The 20,644-nt window shown below is 34.3% G+C and overlaps 1 protein-coding gene across 1 annotated transcript in view; it reads left to right on the top strand.

The window, feature by feature from the left end:
• Positions 1 to 303: 303 nt before the first annotated feature.
• The window catches only part of Sema3a (semaphorin 3A), a 447,522-nt gene continuing 427,181 nt past the window's right edge, over positions 304 to 20,644 (top strand). Inside the window, exon 1 of the mRNA XM_048786244.1 lies at positions 304 to 548. The gene's annotated coding sequence lies outside the window, so the exon portion shown is untranslated. The remainder of the gene's footprint in view (positions 549 to 20,644) is intronic.

The raw sequence follows: 20,644 nt of genomic DNA, 5'->3' as shown, positions 1-20,644 counted from the left end.
GCTACCCCACTTCCAGCACTATAAAACAGAGGCCTGCTGTTTTAATCACGCCTCTCTCTCTCTCAATGTTGTTTGCGCCCTGGTACAACCCATCTGCCTTGAATCTAGTGCTCCGCTGGGGCTGCACACATCTGCCAGCCAGACTACCTTCGTACACAATTACTCAATCCACCGTAAGGCTCTTTAATAGGAAACAAGTGTGACAACGGCAAGCCTCTTTTTTTTTTTTTTTTTTTTTTCCCTCCTCCCTCCTAAACCACAGAGTCAAATAGCTCTAATAGAGATGAAGCTTGATAGATCCGCCCAGGTGTAGGTGAAATGGTAGAGCCTCAGGGGTAATAGATGCTGTGCTCTCCTGCTGAAGTTTAGCACTTTGTCCTGACTGGCTCACTAGCAGCAGTGCGATGGGCTGCTCCTTGTACAGTTAGAAAGTCAACATGCTTCTTGCCGCTCACTTTTATGCCTAATCCGGAGGGCAACCTGGAGCTAGGTAAGAACTGCAGAACAGCCCTTTGACTTCAGCACATGGACAAAGGACAACAAATGCAGTAAGTAGAATATTTATCTTTCCTTCTTTTACTTGGGAATTCATTAAGGGTGTTTACTCTCAGGGAATCCTCTAAAGACTGTGCAAAAATGAACCAGCAAAAAAACCTGTGTTCATAACCCTGTGGATTTCCTCCAGTTTCGTTTTGCACAGTGCCCTGGCACTGTCACTGCAGCTTAAATACTCCATGAGTGATTCCTCATTCAGAAGGTCTTGAAACTGAAATGTGGTGCTAATAATAATGCTAATTCAAGCCCGGAGCCTGGCATATTAACTGCTATTTCTGGGTGAAATATCCTTTATTACTGTCAAAAATGATGGTGACAAGTGCTTTGTCACAGTTCTGAGAATAGAAAAAATAATCTTTACAAAGCTCAAACCCTTTTTTGAAAATGGATTTCGGCTTTTATGCATGACTATATTGTTACATCATTGTTGATACATTAATGTGAAGAATTTTCCTGTAATTTTGGCTTAACAAATTCATTCTACAGCTTTGACTCTCTCCAAAGAAGTGATCCTGAAAACTCTAAAGGCAGAATTAGATTGTAGCAACAATGACAATGATAATGCTTTTTGTGAAACAAAACAAAACAAAACAAAAGGTCATTTGTCTAATAGCCTAGGAAGAGCTATTAAAACCAGATGTGGGAAATCTCAACTTTGACTTTTTGGTCTTTCATGCTTGGTTTAAAGCAGCCTTCACATTGCGTTTACTTTGCATTTACAACTTTGGATTCACCATTAAACTATGTTTGAACTTGAAGTTCAGATTTGATCTAAGTAGATCTGTGTTCCTTGAGCCCTCCACTCTGAATTTTACTTGGCTATGGGGAATCTTTTTACTACTACACCATATATCTTGAATTGTGTTAACAAGCTAACTGCGGTGGACTTTCAGGTGGAGTGTCAGGCAGTGTAGAAGAATGTGTTTGCTGTTCAAATGGATGATGCTCCGCGTATGAAATAAACACATAGAACACATGCCCTTACAAAGACTCCAGTTATGATACTTAAATTAATCCTTCAGGAAAAGGATGCAATAAAACTTACCACAACAATATATGTATTTATGATCTCTTGAGTTGATTTTTAAAATTTTTGTTATGTACTTGGAAAATGAGTCTGAATGGCGTTGTCATCTCAAAAGACAATACACATGTTTAGAGTCTTGAGACAGGCAAACTTAAACAAAACACTATCACATTGTTAAAGTAATTCCCCATTGGCCAGTGTTTTGTTTTTGTTTTCTAACTATTATAGATGGACATCATTGAAAATGATGATTTAAAATCCATGACGGTAGAATTCTGATGACTCCTTTGTGTATATTCAAAAATGATTTAGCCTGGATAAAGTTGCTGCTATGAGAGGGTTAATTAATTACTGCCAGTTAAATATATTTCTTTAAGAATTGCATTTGACATTACTGATGGTGGAGTAAATGCAGTTTAAAAGTCATTCTTCATGAAATACTTTAACCGACAATTGTTGGCATTGAATAGCGGTCAATGTCTACCCCCTACAGGGAGAGATTCTAATTTCACTATGCTTTCCTCAGTACATGAATACCACAGAGTACAGTTCACACATATGAATGCTGTAACCGTGTCAATGACTCCAACAAGTGCCCCTTAATGGAAAGGTCAGCCCTGTGATTAATAGAAAGCCAGTTTCAAAGGCTGGACCTCACTTCAGCACTGCATTTAAATTTCTTTCTTCTTGATTTATTCATCTGCTTTTCAAAGTGTAATAAAAATCAAGTGGTCCATACTGCACATTTCTAATGCATGTGACTATTTTCATACATGAGCAACAACATCAAATAGTACATGAAGTTGAGCAAAAAAATAATAATAATAAAGTGAAAAATTGTTCAAGCTAATAATTGAAAGCATAGAATGATAAATGGAAATTTCACTTTTCATCTAAATAGTTTATATAGCCCTTCCTCAAGTTTCAGTTAATTTAATAAACCTTTAGGGGCACTGTGAGGGTATATGTGGTGTGTGACAGAAGAAGGCTTGGTGTTTCATCTAAGTTTATTATGATTAAATGCTGGCTGTGTGCTGACAATATACGCAGGTAACTCATGAAGATAATGCTTTTTCACTAATGGCAGAATTCATTGCAGAAATTTAGCACAGTAGAGATGAACAAAAGAATTATAAACCTTTGAGAAGCCCAAGAAACTATAATGGAGTTTTTGTTATAATCTGTTTTGTGAAAAAGGTATAATGGTAGTTATAATCTTTCCATCAGGACTTGTGCTGGGAAAACTTATGGCTAAGTCCACTGTGAAATTTTTTTTAATGATTTTTGACTGCTATTATATTTGCTAATAAGTATGCTAAACTTAAGGCAATTCATAATTTAGATGGTCCTTAAATAAGAGCATTTATATTTTCATTGTGTTTGTTTCATGATTCAGGGCTTTACCCACCCATGTTTTCAAATAAGATTGCAATATGAGAAATCAAGTAATACAAACAACATAATATACTGTATTTATTACACATGAAAATTTCCGTATGCCAAGAGGAAATTTTTTAGAAATCATCGTTTATATCAATTTACCCTAAGGAATATTCTCTTTCAAATAACTTTTTAACCCTAAATCAACACAAAGTGTAAAAAGTCCATGTGCAATTATAATAAAGGAATAATATTACCCATCAAGATAGAAAGTATAGAACAAAGAATAGCCCAGTTTTGAATGTCAATACTTCACAAATGGAGCTTCCAAAGACTACCCAATGAGAAGACAATGTAGTCACCTCTGCATAGCAGGCACAGTGCCTCCTTGATGGCCTCACACTTCACCAATGCCCACAGCTGTGTCATCAGGTCCTCTTCTAGTCAAGGCATCATTTTTGCTCTGCATTGGAAGTTGACAACTTCCAGAAAGGGTTTTAATGAAAAACATTGGTTGGGTACCTACAAAATACAGGGGACAGTATCCTCAGTGCTTTCTATCCATGATATACCTCATAGTCCAATAAAGTATGTATTGTTTCTACTCCAGTTGATAAAGTATAAATAAAGTGGTTACAGGATATGGCCCGTTACACATCTCTGCTAATAAGTAGTGGAGCTTAGGTTCAAATTAACTTTGCCTGAAGGCAGATACCTCATCTGACCATGAGGTCTGCATGATCTCTGGTCTAACAGTACAAAGCTGATTTTATCTCTGGCCACTTTATCAAGACTAGGTGAATTTGGAAAAGGGTTCATAAACAAAAATTGATAGCATGCCCACTAGAACAAAGCTTAAATAGTTGAATGTCAGGTAAGAGTGAGTCTGATCTTACTTCCAGTTACATCATCCTGCAGAACTTGTAGACCCTACTATTTTCCAGAGGTCTCCTACAGGTAAAGAAGGAGTTGCAGTTAAATCTCAGAAATGGGAAGAAGAGGTAGTGTTTCTGTTCTCCCTCAATTGCTAAGTTTCCATTCCTGTTAGTACTGGGTCTGACAAGAATTTATCTCTTCAGGGTTATTTCCAACTAGGCTAAAGCTTTGCTAAGAAAACTAATTACAATAGTCTCTCATTCAGATTTATCTAATCACCTTCCCACCTGCAAGGAAGAAAGTGAGCTGACAGACACCCTCAAGGATTTTCAGCCTTCCATTATTCAATAGAAACACCTGGACATTTTTTTTCCAAGAGATATAATGCTAATTATTTTTTCCTTTATTTGTGTATATATATATATATATATATTTGTGTGTGTGTGTGTGTGTGTGTATTCAGTCATGCAGACACATAGCCTGGAAAACAAATCTTCACAAGATTTCATTTGAAATACAGAATTTCCTAGGACCTGCATCTGTGGTATGCCTATCTGCTAAAACACTTTCTCCCTAATTCAGACATTTATTGACATGGTTGAGATTCTTTGTGAAGAGATTGAAAATAAAATATTTGTGACAAAAAAACCCTTGTATTTCATGGTATAACTTTAACATAATGTGTCTGTGTATTCTCTCTCAAATAAAAGAAAAATGTTCACTTTACAGAGATTTTAATCTTATTTTAATAGTCTATATTACCCAAAATTTTAAACCAAGGTGTCATTTACTTTTATAAATGTAAGAACGTTTATATAAGGCAAATGAAATGAATATGAGGAAATTACTTCAAAATCTAAACCACCTTAACTTATTTTCTTAAAAAATGTAAGTTGAATTAAATGTTCCTTTAATTCTCATATTTCCTTTGGTTTTGGTAAAAGCTGTTTAATAAAGGTATTTAAATGTGATTGGCATTTATAAAACCATAGACTACTCTTATAAGAGAAAAGAGAGGAAAACAAGTGATTTTTTAAAACCTAATCTCAAGATTCTGGAAGAATGAATATACGGTGACAGGATCTGAAAGCTCTAAATACCTTGAGGATTGATGATTACTTAAAAACAGTGGTCAAAGACTTCCTCTATCACTATCATTAGTCAAAGAGATCAACAGGCTAACTCCGTGAAGTTAATCTTTTACTAATAAATCTTTTTTGTATTATCCAGTAACTACTTCATGTTTATTTGTGTGTCTCTCTCATTTTCTCCCCCTACCCAACCCTATCTCTCTCTTTCCCCCTAACCTCACATTCCAAGCCTTCCACAGAGCACCTGTCTAAAAGTAGTTCTTACTCTGGTCACTTGTGGCTGGTGCTCCTAAGAAATAATTGGGAACCTTACAGACCTAGACATTGTGGTGGACAGTTCCACTCAGATCTGGGGAGGGGTTATCTCTGCTCAATTCTGTGTTTTCCTACATTCCAAATCCCCAGTGGGCACTCACAACATTCAACTAAGCTCATGATCCTTCCTTCATACAGAGGCCTCTTACTCCTAGTACACCTACACAAGTCGAACTCTTGGCCATTTCTGCAACCCAAATTCAAAAGTGTTGGTCTCTACTATTGCTAAATATTAAATATTTATCTTCATTCTAGGCCCACAGAAATATGTACCCTATTTTGAAGCATGTCTGTGAATCTTTAAGTTTATTATGAAGTACACATTATCATTGCTCTTTCATAGGTGTGTATAAATCAGAACTCAAAAGAGTTTCTAATTAGCAGTCATCTTCACTTTTGTTTTATTCCTTAGTATTATACATTTCAAATTACTTCTGTTACAGATTTGAGAATTTATAAAATATAAGCTTAAAAAAGAACTCTTTCTTGGATCAAAGAATCACTTCTCAAAACATTTTCTAATCTATAAACTTAAGGCAGGGTTCATATTTGATTAATACTGTTTCTTGATGAGTCTCTTCCCTGTACCCATTTCCAACAAGTTAAAAAAGGAAACAAAGTTAAAACAAAAGACCTAACTCTTTACAATCTGAAAGTAATTCTACAATCCTAAACCCTTGAATTAGGCTTGGTTTTAAGCCCAATCATATCCAATAGTGTTTTGACACATGGTTAAGACAATAAAAATTGTTGCTTCTGGCAAGAACTTCTTAAAATTCACATAAAATATTGACTTGTATTGTCATTCTTACTCTCAAGTACTCCATAAAATAGATTGTATAGTGTAACATTGATCTTTTTCACTTCTGAAATTATGATAGAAGTATATTTTATCAAAACCAATTTTTCTTAACAAAATATTTAGCTTACACAACATGAAAATTTGGGTGACAGAAATTTATATGCAAACAGTTCTATTTCCTTTAGGACATAAAAACAAGTCTATGTGGATAAAAACAGAGAAGAAACATTAATTCTGTAACTACTATGTTTGTGGGATCACATTAGCTTAATTATATTGATAAGCAAAAGTAAAGTTGTCACTTCCATTTTATAGATGAACAGTGTGTTTTATTTTCTTGACTTAATGAATAATATTAAACCTATAAAAATCATTCAAGTGACTAATATTGAAAGCAGCAGATGTGTTCAAATGTCAAGATGTCCACATTATGCAGATTGTGATAGAAATTGTTTTTATTATAGTTCTGGTTTCTTGGCCTGCCTTAAAAGCATTAGTGTTGCCATTACTTTGACTCTAGAAAAATCAGGTAATGCTGTTTCTTTTGTAATACACCTTTTTATCACACTTTTGTGTAAATGCAGATACTAAAATGGTTTTATCAGTGGGAAATGATATACTTTTGTATCAAACCTTATTTTATTTCATATTCTTAAAGTATATCCATTAACTTCCATGTTATAATAATGTAGTAAACACTTTCTCTGTGTGTTTGAAAGTGAATAAGTAACTATCTGCATGTATTTATAAAATTTTTTTATTTGGCAAGATTCTATTATATATATTTGCACAGTAAAGACTGTCACATAAAAATTATTTTGTTTAATGGACTTTATTTTGTTTAATTTTAATCTTTTTTAGTTGTAGTTGGACACAATACCTTTATTTATTTATTTTTATGTGTTGCTGAGGATCAAACCCAGTGCCTCTCACATGCTAGGCAAGCACTATACCACTGAGCCACAACCCCAGGCCTTATTTTAATTCTTTTAAGAATTACATCACAAGCTTTTGTTTGCACCAACAAGAAAAATATGCATTTTGAATGTTGTTTCCAGTTTTACCTTGGCCTATTAGAATTTACATTATGTAATATGTAACTTTAAATAATGACTATAACTACCAAGACCATTACACAGAGGTCTTCTATATTAATTAAAAGATGTTTAAACCACAGTAGTATTGACAATTTTCAAATTATTTTAGAAATTTTGAACTTTAATTTTTGATTATGACAAAGCCCCATTTTTTTTTATTAGTATGGCTTGGATAGTGTGTTTCTCCAAAGTCTTTTGGACTCTCCTAAGCAGCCACAAGCTCTCTCACAAAGCTATTGGCCATATTTGTTGTGCCTACATTCATGCGGATGGTATAAGGAAGAACCACAGACTACCAGCAGGGCAATATCAGCAGCTCCACTTCAGGACTTCTTTATAGCAGTCTAATATCTCAGTGAAAGCAGACAAGGTCAAAAGGAGACAGGTTTGGGGCACCCTAGTTTAAAAGCTTCCTTTCCTGTAGATACAGATAGCTTTTCCAACAACAGAAACACAGCTTTTAGGATTCTTGAAAGGGGCCCTTTCAGTGCAAATAGCCACAATATTCAGGGAAACTCAGGCTTGCTTTCAGGTTTATAGCTTTCCTCGTCCTGATTCATTGTAGCCATCAAGAGTCATTTTTATCATAGGTAAATCTTCCTAAAATACAGCAGACATTCTGATTTTTACTGATTTTCAAGTGGAGTAAGTCTAGACAGTTAACAAAAGATCAAATTATCCCAAAGAAGGGGAAAATATACTGTTAGCTCTTTATCAACAGGGGGATAACATGGAGGTTGAGAAGATTAATTTTAAGAACTAGCATGGCCTTTTTCTCTTCTGTCTACAAATCCAGACTGTGCTTTAGTTTATGGTTATACTTGTTGCACATAAACCTGCCTTCATTTATAGTTTTGTTTTTGTATGCACAGTATTGTAAGCATTTCTTCCCATTCCATAAACACTTCAAATTACATGTACCTATACACCAACATTACAAAGGGCTGTAAAAGGTCTGGTTTTGTTAATTAAAAATTTCAAGATTTTTTTGTCTTATTTTTACTATACTCGATTATGACAGGTTGATACTGCATCTAAAAGACTAAAACTTGGAATTGTGTAACTTCTGAAAATAACTGAGGCTTCATGAAGGATAAGCCTAGATTTACTTCCAAAACTCAGTATGCTGGTTCTTGAGCACTATCTTTGCAAGGGGAAGAGGCAGTAAGAGGAACCAGGTATAGTCTCTCAGTTGTGATCATGAGATTGTCATATATGGCCCTGGCTGAGGACAGCATGCCTTAGGGGAAGGAAAGGAAGTAGCAGGAACTCAGGCTTTTTTGAAGGGCATCTGTGTCATGAACAGATGATACCTGCTGAGTTCCTACAATTATGATCATCACTGTTTAAGGACTAACTCCAGCTATTTTTCCAGACAGGGCTATGGGCAGAGTAGGCTTACAACTTTTTGGAAGGATTTGTTGCTGATGCTAATTATTAGATTTTAAAAGCACCAAATAAGATTTGAAATAACAGAATTTAAATGAATGAATACTAATCTGTGATGCAAATTCAATCTATTAACTTACTGTTTAGAAATAGATATTAGTTATATAATTGCATGATGGGTATACATTTTTGTATGTATATTGTTTTATAATGAGTAGAGAATAAACCAAAAATTCAGAGATTTTATTTTCAGTAAAGTCCAAATATGTAGCAAGACCATGGACAGGTAACTGATAGTACTTGAAAACTTAGTACTACTAATATTATTAGTACTATCTTTATATTTTTATCTATAAATTAAGAAGTTCAAAATGGACAATGTATACAGTTTCTTTTGTGTCTCATTTTTAAGAAGTGCAGTATACAATTTCATGTACAATTAAAACAACATTGATCAACACTAAGACATAAAACAATTTAAAAACAAACGTAAGTAGAAGATATATTACTCTCATAAGGATGTGAGTTAATTTTTAAACACATCTTCTTTATACAATGCATTTTAATGACTTAAAGTCAGTCGTGACAGAATTAATAAACTACTCTTGAGAATAATTAAATATCCTCAAGTTACTTGAATACTGAAAAATGAGGGCATTGATTCAGTTAATTTTTCTGGCTTCTGTTAAATGCTTATTATGAATTAAAGAATTAAAATGCATTTCTTGCACTTTAAATAGATAATAATTTGCCTTTTTTCTATTAAAGCTAATTTTTTATTCTGTCAAACTATAGACACCATAATGAAATGGAGACAGTGCAATGTAATTAGCTGAAAAGAGTGAACTTAATTTATCTTGCATTATGTGTAATAGGGAAAAACATATAAAACCATATTAAGCCTTACTTAAAGAAATAGAAAAATATATTTCAATTATCTCACATTTCTTCTTAAAATCTGAACTATAAATCTTTGGAATTTTTGTCAGAGATTTATGAAGTTTCTGTTAGATCTTTTTTCTACTATAAACTACATTTCTTATTTAATGGATATTCGGTTTCAATATCAACTGTGACTGGCTGTCTTCATTCAGATGAATAATATACTTCAAACGTTTTTAGTTTTACTTTTTTTCAGTAGGACATCCCAAAATTACTTCAAGAGTTTGAAATATTGTTTAAGTCTAAACAATAAAATTGTTTTTATTGTTTCATCCCAACCTGTGCAGCACAAGACATTAATAATTGAGAGAGATACAGAAGCAAGTGAGGCTAAGTGAATATTTGAAAGACTGGTGGAGTCCTGCAGATTTAGATTTGCTCTAGTATCTTGTCCTTGGTCAACCCCACCCTGAGGTGGGCCTTCTCTACTTAGAAGTATGGAGAGCCGGGCAATATCAAAAACAGAACTCATCTTTAGCAAATTTTGAGTGTCATGAACTGTGGCCTTGGCATTTCTCCTCACACCTTTCCTGATTCAATAATAACCTTTCTTCTTCTTTCTCAACAGTTGAGTCCCCCCCTTATCACAGCATTCTTGTTGACTTTGGATTTTTCCATTAAGAAAATTTTGCTAACAGTAGGGTTTTTCCATTCACAAAATCCTGTACTCCTGAATAGTTTGTATTCTTTACATTACCACCCTCCTTCCCATTAATTTCTAAACCAAAGCAATCTATTGGGGTAATGCTCACTACCAGATCTGAAAGGGAGGCTCATTAAAGGTAGATGCAGCATGTTAAAAGATCCATTTTTTAATGAATACAATCCTAACCTTTTAAGGTTTTTTATATTTTATGTAAGAGAACTCTTCTTGTCGATCCTGCCCCAGGTCAGGCCTGATCCAGGAGCTGTTGAATGATCCAGTACTTTTGCTGTCAGAAGATCAGGACTACTCAAGTTCACTGCTTACTTTTGGTGCCAATTCACCTCTGCCTAGTTTATGCACAAGCTCTGAACATTTTGAAACTAAGCAGTAGAAGAACCTTACAGACTAAAAAATATTCTTTAAGAGATGCTTTAAATTTCACTTTTCATGATTATGTGTTACCTGTCAATTTTTACCTTCTCCTCCATTCTGGCTGTTCCTCTTCCGCCCTTTACTGCCATATTCTCCATCCCTAGTATGCTTTCCTTCTGAAATCAGTTGGAAATTCAGGGAGAGTGAAGAAAGTAAGAGAAAAACAGAGGCCTGGCTGAATGTTGCTCATTGAGGGAAAGTGAGGCTGCTCCATGTATAAAGCACTGTTTCCAATCGCTTCTGCAGAGATGAACATCAGTCTTTTTTTAGTTAACTCCATCCACATAATTAATCATGTAGCCATTTGGGGGTCAGTGATACAGTTTGCCTTGGCTAAGTGCCGGATACTACAGACCCTTACAGCCCCTACACCATTCTGGTTTGCCTAGTCTAAGAAAAGTCTACATTGAATTCAATATAATGCACTGATTTAATTTTCTTTGGCTGTTTGTGGTGTAGTCATCATTAATTTAAATTGATCTTGAGATATTGTGTATGAAAAGATCATATGCATATTCCTATTGAGCTTCTTGTTTATTAGTAGTATTGTTAAATTATACACATCGTTGTAGCACAGAGCAGTATGTTTGTCAAATGTTGTCACTGACGTATGTTCGCATTCCTTGGGATTGTATATTTTTAAAAATTAGAATGAAATATAGCTTGTGGAAAGCTATTAATTTTAAGGTTTAGTTTAAATATCCTTCCCCATTCTATGAAATCTTGAGCTAGGTAGTATCTTTTCCTGCTCAGGATTATGTAATGTGTCTTACCTGTGTGATGTATTCGATAGCTTTCTGTATTGAGATATTGTCATACTTAGGTCTATTCCCAGCTAGATGCCAAGTTTTTTCAACACAGAGGCCTTGGCTTCTACTTTGTTGTGTGCAACACAGCCATGCCTGACAAAGTAGGTGTTCAATAAATATTCTTTGTGGAAAATTGACAATTCTACCCTATAAATGCAGGTTGAAGGGTCTTTACCTTTGGTCTGTATCCTCCATTTGCTGTTTAATTGGCTATTAGCTGAAACTGATTGATAGACAAGGACTTTTTTTTTTTTTTTAGGAGAATTGGCAGCTATGTAAATACAGCACTTAACCTTAAGCACTCAGCCATTAACCTTAATCACTGTCCATTAACCTTAAAGCACCCCAGGTTTCTCCCCTTACAGTCCCCCAAAACAGACCCCACTCAGTGCATTCCTCAGCATGAAAAAGAATCTTAGTAGAATGTTTTTATTGTCCTGTGAGTGGCTGTAAAAAAGGCATTTGGAAAGCAAACACTGAACTCCATTTCTTTCTGTGGATTCTAATTAATTTTCCAGGTGTCCATAGAGGTATATGAAACTGGAATATTATTTTAAGGAGCATGTTAGGATATATTTGATAAGAGAAAGATAGACAATGCTTTTTGATGTTACTATCTTATGTAAGTATAATAATCATAACATGTCATCTACGTAATCCTGAAAATTTGTGAAAAATAAAGAAATATTTTTCAGTAGTTATGCTAAAATATATTTAAAATTAATTTCAGGTACTTAAAACAACCAGTTATTTCAAAATACATACTACTTGGAATATCTTAGATCTAAAGTTAAATTATAATAAATAAATGATAATTTTATTTTAACAAAACACTTTTGATTTTTTTTCTGGCAAGTATTCTTGCCAGTAGATATAACCAATTTTGTTGAAATAAAAATAGCTCGCTTTATCATAATCTTTTTTAGTATATAAAAATCTATGTTTCTGCGTGTTTCACAAAAATCACATAAAATAACAATTATGTTATTAATAATAAAATGTCATGTTAGTAAATATAGTCAAATGTATTGTGTTTTGCATATCATGGTTTTGTTTCAGCAAGATCTACATTTACTTACCTATGAATTTAGTAAAATAACATTACAAAGTTGCAAAAAGTTTTGTGTGTAACATTATATGCTATTATGTTTTATAACTTCAATCCTTGGAGTGAAAATTGTAAGTCCATAGAGTTCCTATTGTAGTTTGAACATAATAGATTTTGGGTTTAGGTTGGGAGGGTGGCTGGGGATGGGGGAGAGGGAAAGAACACCTTGCTATATTCAGGAAAGCAACTTGATACTAATGGACTGATTATTTTTAGATTTGCCAAAGTGCTCAGTTTCACTCTAAGTCCCAGAGGGAACTGACACTAGAAGGTGTGAGTAACTGAGGGCCAGGGAGGGTCTCTCTTACTGCTGATTTCAAGGTATATTTTAACAAATGTGAAATCTCACTGGAAAAACAGATCAGTGTAACACAATGACTTCAACTCTAGAAAGATGTTACCTCAACACAGGGCCACAGGGCTGCTTAGCTGTTCACTTGGAATTTTCTGGTTACCTAACTAAGGAGGAAGGTTGATAATGAGGGTGACTTGGCAAGAGAGTCCAGGCAGAATGTGCTCCTCAAAGGTGAGTCAAGTGTCAGTATTGACCACATGTTTTGAGAATAAATCAATAAATCAATGACTTCTATAGAAATTGCTTTTTAAATTTTGCTCTCTAAACATTTTTAACAATTGGTCTTTCAAGGCCCCAAAGATCCTCTTGGAGATATGCAGGGCCCTACCACCACATTAAGTCACTATTTCACTTTTTATTAAGTATATTACATATTCTTACACCTCTATACATATGCAAAAATAGCCTAGACCTGTCACTGTGCATTCTTTACACACAAAGTGATGAAACGTACATGCAAATGTAGCTTGGAAACTGGGAAAATTCATGGAAGAAAATTTCCGTCTTTGCAGGGTGTCTTCACCATATGCTTTGATTTAGTTAAGCCCCACTGCTTCAGGAAAGGTGTGCTGCCTTAACAATATTTCAGGTCATTTCTATTCTTGAGACGGTGATGTAAACATACTAAGGGTGTGTTTTGAATTATGTGGCTTTGAATTATCATTTTCTTTTAATAAATTCATGGGAGGTACTCTTCTACAATATTTATTACTTGCATAAGAACAACTAGGAATGAGTTTTACTTTAGTACAAATATTAAGAATCATAATAGAGGTTCTATCCTGGAAAACTAATGAAATGTTATTCTTTCTTTCTTCAGACCTTGAATAGAAACAATTAGTAATTAGTAATTGCAGTCACGTCTTTAAGTTATGAGAAATATTTGGCATACTAATAGCACAACTAAGAGGCAAGTAAACCATATTGACATTGTACAAGTTAGTGTTCATTGCTTTGGGTTCTCAGCTGCAGTTCAAAGTTTGAACTAAATAAAATGTGTGTCCTTCCTCTATCTCTGTTTCTTCTACTTTTACTATACCACATTTTGGGTATTTATCAATTTGATTTACTACACATAAGGATCACTCCTGGTACTGATGTGAATTTTTTTTTTAATATTTTTTAGTTGTTGATGAACACACAGTATCTTTATTTATTTTTATTTTATGTGGTGCTGAGGATTGAACCAAGTGCCTCACACATGTGAGGCAAGTGCTTTACCACTGAGCTACAGCCCTAGCCCTGATGTGAAATTTTATGTTCATTTATTTTTCATATATTTCACTTGAGCACCTGATTGCCAAGCTTATATTAGGCATCTGTGTTATTTATTGAAGAATTTAAAAAATTCTTCCAATTAAGCTTTCCAGTCATTTAATAAAACTAACTTCAAGTTTTAGAACTGTACAGCATTATTTTGTAGACCTTAACGTGGTTATTGGCTCTGTATTTAGACAACTAAGATGTCTTCAAAATATTCTTACACTAACTTTCTCCACTTTATCCTTGGGTTCCAGGGAAATAAAAAACTTAAGAAAATTTTATATTGTCTTTCCAGAAAATCTGACTTTAATTGTTTGTTTACCAACATGTATAGATTAATATGAAAACTAGAGAGAAAGCCTACCAAAAGAGAATAGCAGCCCATCAAATCAATGCTAAAAAATTTGAAGACTCCAAGAGTTGAGACTATCCAATAGGGAGAAGGGGGGGGGGGTGGGAGGGCTTTTTTGCTTTGACACAGTTATGTCAGGATAGAAGTAGGGACAAGTGCCACAGAGAATCAGCAGTTCTGTAATAAACCCAAATACCTGTGCACCTCCTCTATCAGCAAAGTGGCTGCCCAGTTCTAATAACATAAACCATTAGGCCACAGAAAACAAAAACAAAATAAGGACACACACCACTTTCCAAAATAAACTTTCCAAAATAAACTACCGGGTTGCATGTTACGTGAAGTTTTTTTCTTAAAAACTGCTCTTGAAATTCATTTTGATCTTCATTTTATGTGTAAAAGAGGTCTGAGCGGCACACTCAACCCAATAAAATCTGCTCTAACATCTGTATGACTGCTTCTGTCACTTGAGATTTTCTCAAATGCAAAGTAGAAAAGAATTTAAGGAAATGATATCTGTTTCCTATGAGGTTTTTAAACCTTAAAATAGCAAGCCAACAAACTGCCACCACTCCAAAACCAACGACAAAAAACAGCATAACTACTCATCACATTCACACACGGTCACACCAAATGGACAAACAAACATATAAACAGAAAGAAAAAACAAATCAACTACAAAAACAGATTCTGCCTTTCTCCAACAACTCATAAATGCAAGAAGATTTTAGGTTGAATATTTCTAGATTTAAAAAAGAAAAGAAAAAGAAAAACAAGAAAGAGAAAATAATCACACACATACACTTTCACCAGGGACTGAGAGGGGCTGCACCCCCAACCCCATCCTCAGCCCTCCTGAGACTCAGCACTCCTGAGGGAAAGGGGGAGCAAGAACTCTGGCGCCTGAAGCCCATCTGAGGCCTTTGTAAGAAAAAATGATGTCACCAATGTCTCACTTTTTTCCACTTATTCTTTCCACTTCATTCTCTTTTCTCTTACCTGCATTGATTTTTTTTTTTCTCTGTTACGGTTTTCCTTCACTTTACTGAAGCTCCAAATTTGTCAAATTTGTCTGATCCCCTAGAAAGAGGGGCAATTCTAACCTAATATAAACATTCATTCCCCGGGGTCTTTTGTACCTGCTCTCCATTTTTTACTATGAACGGGGCTTCCTAACTCCCAAGGTAGAAGCGTGGGTGTCAGATCATCACCTGCATTTGCTATCTCTAGGGACCTACTGAAGAATACTGGCTATTAATTAACATTTTACGATGTGCCTCACACTCTTCAGAGGAAACACACCTTATAAATGCCAAACAGTAATAATTCAGCAATCTGCTCTCCTTTGGGTTCTGGATCCACCAGCACTCAACCTCCTGAGGAGAGGAAAAAAAGAGCCATCTTTCTTATTATACCTACCTAGAGGATAAAATGTCAAGTGTAAAAGATGCTTCAAGGAGCAATGGTTGCACTCATTTCAGAAGGATTTCAAGAGTTTTTCCAAAAGAAAAGAAAAAGAGAAGAGCAGCCGTTGACAGAGCCATCTGAGGAGGGAAACTGCCTTCCAGAACTCGACAATCCTGGCAGAGAAGCAGATGATATAATTGTATCTCACCTCTACTTCCTGTAATCCTGTCACCATCCAGGAAGCAACCAGCCACACTGAGAAAGCCAAACTTTGAGGCACTTATCTCAAAGACTGTCTTCACCCCACAGGAAGGTCCCATCCTAGGTGAAGTTTCTAAGTAATTAATCACTTTGATATACAGAGTTTGCATCTTTTCATCAACTCTTGGCTTAAAATAATGGGAAGACTGTTTCCTCTTCCTGCAGTAAGGAAAGTTCAGGATTCATTCTTTTATTTTTTCTAGTCAAACACTTTTGTAATATTGTATTATTCTCAGAGAAATCAGAAAGAAACTGTCATTTCCAAGGCCAAGAGCTAAGGAAAGTGAAGGAGTTGAGATTCTTCCACTTCCTGGCAAATGAGGCTGAAGACCATTGCTGCCACAAAGGATGCACCCAGCCATGCGAGGTTTGAACTGATTCAGGCCTCCAGCAGATCCTCCTCAGTGTGCATCTCTAGAATACAGTACTTCCCTCAATAAAGGTATGGAAAAAACAAGAGTCATAACAGGATGGTATTGGTAATATTTGCCTTTTTAATTTTTTCTTCACTTAAAATTTTACTTTTAGAACCAATATTTAATATTATTTCCCTAGTTGGGGAGTTCTGAGTTTCTTCTGAGCCCAAATGGTGAGATATTTACACCAAACCATTCCCATAAAAATTACTGCTGTTTATATTTGACCAATAACATGGAATTTTTAATATTTCCCAATTCCTTTATCTCTCTAGATGACTTGATCCATTTTAAAATTATAATTATACAAAATAATGAAGTGTCTAAACACAAAGATTCATAGTAAAACTTTCAGGGGAAATAAGCTGAAGGAAATTAATACTTGAAGTTCCACCTAGGTTTTCTCATACACCCACTCACCCACCTACCACACATTTTTTTCATTAAATCCATTTTTCATTAAATAACTATTTCTTTTTAAAAAATCTCAATTTTTAAATTAAATACCTCTATGAAGAAAGTATACATAAAAGCTCAAATGAATTAAGTAAATTATGCAGGTTCACATCCAGAGGTAGTGACAGATCTAGGATTAGATGCAGACTTGTTTAAATCCAAAGTTCAGGTTTATAACATCCATGCTGTCAATACTCTAAACTGATAGCAGTATTAAGAGCTGTTGTTAGTTATATCATCTGCCACTTTGGAAAGGTATTTTTTCAATGTCAGTATTTCATTAGGTTTGAAATTTATCTTTCTCCACCATAACATACTGACATAAATTTTTTTATAGCTCTGGCTTAGTAGACTTATGTTCCTCTGAATTAATATGATGAAGTATGTCATGTTAAAAGTTCAAATGTAGAATCTGATTGAGTTCATCTCTTTATATTATCTTTTTGTGGCATGAAAGCTTGTTTTTAACAGAAAAAAAATTACTCAACTCTAACATATTTAAAGGTATTTTGAAATCTGACAACTATTGTACATTGAATCTGATATAAATGGGGGAGCAAGGTTTATCTGAAAAAAGGTGGGCAAGTATGATGAGAAAGAAAGACAAGCAACATACAAATTGAAAACTGGAACTAGCATCGACAGCTTCATGAACAACAGAAATGCAAAACACTAATAATTTTGTAAATAATTAAAATGTTTTTAATGTCTACAGATTTATCTAAGCTCCTCCTTGCCCTAAATCTGTATTTCATGAAGGTCCAAAGCCCTTCTCAAAATGTCTGCATATTCCTGAGGCCTATGTTAGACTGAGGAAGTAAGTCAATAGAGCTCATGCTTTTTTATTATAGTCCTTGACTCCAGGCTAGCCTTTCCTCAGCTCATGAACAGTTTTACCATTTTTATCTTTTTTAATTATATGGACATATAATCACACATGTACTTTGGCACACTTTTTTGCTGTTTTGGCCATATATATTAATATTTTATTATACATTGGGCACTTAATTTGAGGTTAAGTAATCCCCAGAGCTACTTACTACTGTACGTTGAGTTAGTCTCTTAAAACTCTATTAAATTAAATTTATTTTGCAATTAATAATGATCAGGGGCATTAACCTAAGATATGAAGGGAAAATCTGAGAGTCAGGTGATTTGGAGGTCCACTAATCCTAGTATGCTCTCCACAATTATAAGCAGCAATTTTTATTTGAACAGGGGATCTAAAAAAAGATTTCCCAAGTCAGTCTTATGTATAAAAGCATGTTTCCCTAGAAACCAGGAGGGGAAAAAAGTGTGCATAGAAATATGGATGGTTTTGCCGTCTCTTCTTGGCTGGGGGAGTTGGGGACTTTGTTGCACTCTAGCAATTGCTGGTGTAGATTTCATAACGCTTCCATAGCCTCTTTCTCTCATGAGGATATAAAACCATTGGGATAGGTTGCTAACACAATTTCTATTTTTATCCTTCAAAAGACAGGAATTATTGTTCTAAAAATCTAAGCTTTACTTTAAAAAAAATATCACTGTAAATTTCAAGTTTTTTTTATTCTTCCTGCATAGATTTTTTTTTTTCATTTGTGCTATGGAAAAATGAGATATATTACATTAAGCAACACTTCCAAAATTTTACTCAAAATCTTGCACTGAAAAAAGATACCTAAAGATTGTCCTTTAGGGATTTCCTTGCACCTTTTTAAAGCTTTATGTGTCTCTTTAATAAGGGAAAAATAAATATGATGAGTCAGAAAAACTGTTAGCCTTTTAAAGTATACTGTGTCAAGTAGTCACTGATTGCTAAAAAAGAAATATCACTGGGGAAAAAACAAAACAGTTTAATATCAGTTTGCCTGCAAGGCCACTCCTAAGCATTAATTCTTTGTGACCCTGGCAGAAAAGACACATTACAAAAGATAGTGGGAAACAATTTAATTCCTGTGTCTTTCTGACTTGAGAAAATGGTTTCTCTTTTGTGTATTGCTGGTTGTGAACCTCAAGAGTTTTTGTTGGAATACACAATTAAAGCATGTTAATTCCCCATTTCAATCTTGTTACGTGCTCTTTGGAAGGCCAATTAAAATAGGCCTTTCTTTTTTCTTTCCCTAGGTCTACTCTCAGTGTTCCCATCTTTACTGGTTGCAAGCCAGTAGAGAATCATAATCTATTTTTCCCTCTGACCCAAATAATATTATATGTGAAATCCAATTATGAAAAGTGCAGTCTATAAGGAAAAGGAATTAAAATCTTAACCAACCTAATGGGTGAACAGGGAGGAGGTTAGAATGGGCCTACTTTTATTCCTGTGGTGCTTTTTGTAGAGCTTTTGATAAGAAATACTGCTAAATAAGAAGTTTTAAAAACAAAAGATAACTAGGGAAGGGCTCTAGAATTTGTGTGTATGAACTTTGTTTATACTATGAGTAAATGTCAACTACTGTCCATATATGAGCCTTATATTTTTAGCATCAACTGGTAGTCTTCTCTTAAATTCATCCAAAGCTTCGTTCTGAAGTCACTGTGTCACAGCAATGTAAGACCCACCTACCAAGACCCAGTTTGTACTCTCCCATCTTCTCACCTTCCAGAAGTTTATTTATATGTCTTTGTTGTCTATCTTTACTTTTTGGAGCTGGGGGTCAAAACTGGGGCCTTGCTCATGTTAGGCAATCTCTCTACCACTGAGCCACACTCCTGACCATTTCTGGAATGTTTGACAACTGTTACTGTCTTTTGTGTTCACAGGATCCTATGTATCTCCAGAAATACTCTGTCATGCAGCCTAGTTCTAATCTAGGATAAAACATCTTTGTGATTCTTTGTGATTAAGAACATAAACTTGGCCAAATTAATGAAAAATAAAAACAAGATATGATAAGGACATTGTATAATTGGAAAACACCTCTCCATACTTAATTTTGACCTCGAAACTTCTGACAATAGAAACAATAGAAGATTTATGAACTATTCGTGAATTTTAAATATATTGAAATCTCAAGCACTTAACGAATCTCATATATTTTTTTCTCTTTTCCAATATTGGTCAGATTATTTAAGAGTGAATTTTGTAACTGGTGACAATTCATTCACTCTACTGAGAAGCAATGAAAACTCTTCCAATTTATTTATTTATTTATTTTTGGAATATTCAATATGCTTTTCTTCCTTTGCATCCTTTTTATTTCACTAGTAATTAAAAAAGAAAACTACTGGCACAGATAGTTATTATCTAGATTACTTTTATGTTTGTATTTTTTTTTTAAGTTTATATTCTTCATAAATAAAACCAACCATCAGCATGGTTGGAAAATAAAATTAATTACTGTGATTATAGGTAAGAACTCCTTACCTATTGATAACAACAACAAATTTATCACTAAGACATCTCGTTTTACATAAGTAATTGAACCATTTTATAAAAGGAAGCAATTTTAAGTGAGAAATAATGGAAAGTGATTCAAGTTACAGTCATAATTATTAAAAGAATGCTTTTAGTTTTTTTTCAAAAGCGCTTTTCACATATGGACATGTGGGCAATGCTTTAGGTTAACAAAAAATTCTTAATGATTATCAGTGACCATGGAAAAGCACAAAAACTTTCCTTATGCTTTGAGACACAAAAGAAGGAAGTAACACAACCTGCACTTTATTATTTTGTATCAGTGCAA

Source organism: Marmota marmota, unplaced genomic scaffold, assembly GCF_001458135.2.
Source record: "Marmota marmota marmota unplaced genomic scaffold, marMar, whole genome shotgun sequence".
Taxonomy (NCBI): Eukaryota; Metazoa; Chordata; class Mammalia; order Rodentia; family Sciuridae; genus Marmota; species Marmota marmota.
Note: the sequence above shows the minus strand (reverse complement) of the source record. Positions and strands in the feature narration are given on the sequence as shown.